The sequence below is a fragment of the Caretta caretta genome, chromosome 10 (genome assembly GCF_965140235.1).
Source record: "Caretta caretta isolate rCarCar2 chromosome 10, rCarCar1.hap1, whole genome shotgun sequence".
Lineage (NCBI taxonomy): Eukaryota > Metazoa > Chordata > Testudines > Cheloniidae > Caretta > Caretta caretta.
The window spans coordinates 36,347,358-36,350,194 of record NC_134215.1 but is presented as its reverse complement, the minus strand read 5'-3'; the positions used below and the strand labels follow the sequence as shown (position 1 = coordinate 36,350,194).

The following is a 2,837-nucleotide window of genomic DNA, read 5'->3' as shown; positions in this document are numbered from 1 at the left end:
TGAGTCAGATGAGTGCTAAGTTTTCAAATGCTGGCAAGAGTTGCCAAAAGCCATTGAGTCTGAGCTGGAAAGGGGGAGGGGAGCCACGCTATTTAATCTCTTCATTGCCATCATCTGCTATAGCTTCTGTGCTGAGCGAGGCTGAATAGGACAGCATTTGGGGGGTTCGGTGCCTACATTGCACATGCACTTCCAGAGGCAGGGGCCAGTGCTTAGGGCAGCACCAGCAGAGCGGTTGGCTCGATGACGCCAGTGAGGGAGGCAGTAGCAAAGCAGTTCATACAATACCCTGCCTTCCAACACTCTCACCTCGATAGTTATTTGCCTGTTGTGAAATGGGGAGGGCAGACGCTTTGATAAGTGTGCTGGAAAGATGGCTAGTTTCACTACAGCGCCTGTAACTGGCTCCGCGTACTCTGCTGTTTGTGGGCTATTTGTGATTCCTTACAGCCATACTCAGCCGGGAGTCACAGCCGCTGTCCCTACACCTGCACAGTTGCCTCCTTTATTTGCAGAAGCAAACCCATTGAGCAAAAAGCAGGGCTGGATTAGCAAACTCACCCTTCTAGCTCCATGCCAGCATGGCCTGCACTTAGGGCACAAGAGCCTTCATTTAGCTTCATTCTACTTAAGGCCTGCTCTACAGTACACGGTTATTTCGGAATTAGCCGAGTTACCTTGAAATAAAACTGGTTCCGTCCACACGACCAAACCAGTTTTTTTCAATTTAAAGGGCTCTTTACTCCGATTTCTGTACTCCACCTCGGCAAGTGGAGTAGTGCTAAAATCGAGATCACAGTTCTGGGTTACTGGTACTGTGGACGCAATTCGACGATATTGGCCTCCGGGAGCTATCCCAGAATGCTCCCTTGTGACCGCATTGGACAACACTCTGAACTCCGATGCACTAGCCTGGTAGGCAGTAAAAGCCCTTGGAACTTTTGAATTTCCTGTTTGGTCACCATCAGCACAGGTGACCATCAGCACAGTCCACCATCACAGGTGACCACACAGAGTCCAACATCACAGGCGACCACGCAGTCCTGGATTCGCAGACGAGCTCCAGCATGCTCCGAACGGGAGGTACTGGATCTCATTGCATGTTGGGGAGACGAATCTGTTATGGCAGAACTACGTTCCAAAAAAAGAAACGCAAATACGCACACTAAAGTCTCCAGGGCCATGACAGAAAGAGGCTACTCCAGGGACACAGAGCAGTGTCGTACAAAAATCAAGGAGCTCAGGCAAGCATACCAAAAAGCCAGGGAGGCGAACGGGCCCTCTGGGTCACAGCCCCATACATGCCACTTCTACCATGAGCTGCATGCAGTTATGGGGGGGTGACGACACCACTACCCCACCACTCTCCGTGGACACCTGCAAGGGGGGAGGAGCACGGAGCGAGGAGGATGAGTTTTTGGAGGACAAAGAGGAGGAGGACAGTGCACAGGTGGCAAGTGGGGAATCTGTTTTCCCCCCTAGCCAGGAACTATTCTTAATGCTGGAACCAATAGCCTCCCCCCACTCCCAAAGCATGCTCCGGGACCATGAACCTGGAGAAGGCACTTCTGGTGAGTGAGAGCTTGATCGGAGCTATGCGGGAGGGGGGCATGGGGGGAAACCCAGACATGCTGGGCTGTTCGTGTTTAGTTTAAAGGGCTCATCCCTGCTCAGAGCCTCATCGGAGCCATGCTGGGCTGTTTGTGTTTAGTTTAAAGGGCTCATCCCTGCTTAGAGCCTCATCGGAGCCTCGCGGTGGGTGGGTGTGGGGGCGAAGGGGGGAAGGGTGTTGTGTGAAGCGATCATCCCAGAGAGCCCACAGGCTGCCTGCAAGCTGAATTCTGTTGCCTGGCTGCATGTGATGGCTTACTCACACCAAAGTGGCAGGCATTTCAGTATAAGAGGCAAAATGCAACCTTGTACAGAAAGAACATGTGCTGTGTACTATGAATTGCCTATTTCACCGAGAAACAGTGTCCCCTTTGTTCTCTAAAATGTATCTTTTAAAATACGACCCTCCCTTTTTCTCCTCCCACAGCAGGTGCAAATGTTTCAACGCGGCCCCTATCTACTCCCTCCCAGAGGCTGGTCCAGATTAGAAGGCGGAAAAAACAAACTCGGAACGACATGTTTGCTGAGCTCATGCAGTCCTCCCACACTGATAGGGCCCAGTTGAATGTGTGGAGGCAAACAATTGCGGAGTCGCGTAAAGCGTTCCATGAATATGAAGAGAGGAGGTACGTGCACGATGAGAGCACGCAGGATGCATGGTCAAGCTCATGGGGGAGCAAACTGACATGCTCCGCTGTATGGTGGATCTAATGCGGGAAAGGCAGCAAGACCACAGACTGCCACTGCAGCCCCTGAATAACCGCCCTCCCTCCTCCCAAAGTTCCGCAGCCTCTGCACCCAGACGCCCAAGAACACGGGCGGGGGGAGGCTACGGGACCCACACAGTCAACCCCAGAGGATTGCACAAGCAGCAGAAAGCTGGCATATCCTAAATTTTGATTTGGTTTCTGGACTTGTCCTCCCTCCTCTTCCACCCCCCTAACCCAATACCCCCGCTCCCCTGTCTAGCTTCTGATTTCTCTCAATATTTTGTGCAAAAAATAATAAAGAAAGGTTTTTAAACAATTGTGACTTTATTTCCTTTCATATATATATAGGGGGTGGGTAACTTTAAGAGAAACAAACACAACTCTCACACTGTACCCTGACCAGTCATGAAACTGGCTTTCAAAGCTTCTCTGATGTGCAGCACGCCCTGCTGCGCTCTTCTAATCATCCTGTTTGGCTGTGTGAAACTGGCTGCCAGGCGAGTTGCCTCAAACTCC

General features: G+C 51.5%; 1 long non-coding RNA gene across 1 annotated transcript; it reads left to right on the top strand.

The window, feature by feature from the left end:
- The first annotated feature begins 1,439 nt into the window (after positions 1-1,439).
- On the top strand, positions 1,440-2,637 carry LOC142073472 (uncharacterized). Its single transcript, XR_012670367.1, has 2 exons — positions 1,440-1,571; positions 2,039-2,637. It is a non-coding gene; the product is annotated as an uncharacterized LOC142073472 (long non-coding RNA).
- Positions 2,638-2,837: the final 200 nt, after the last annotated feature.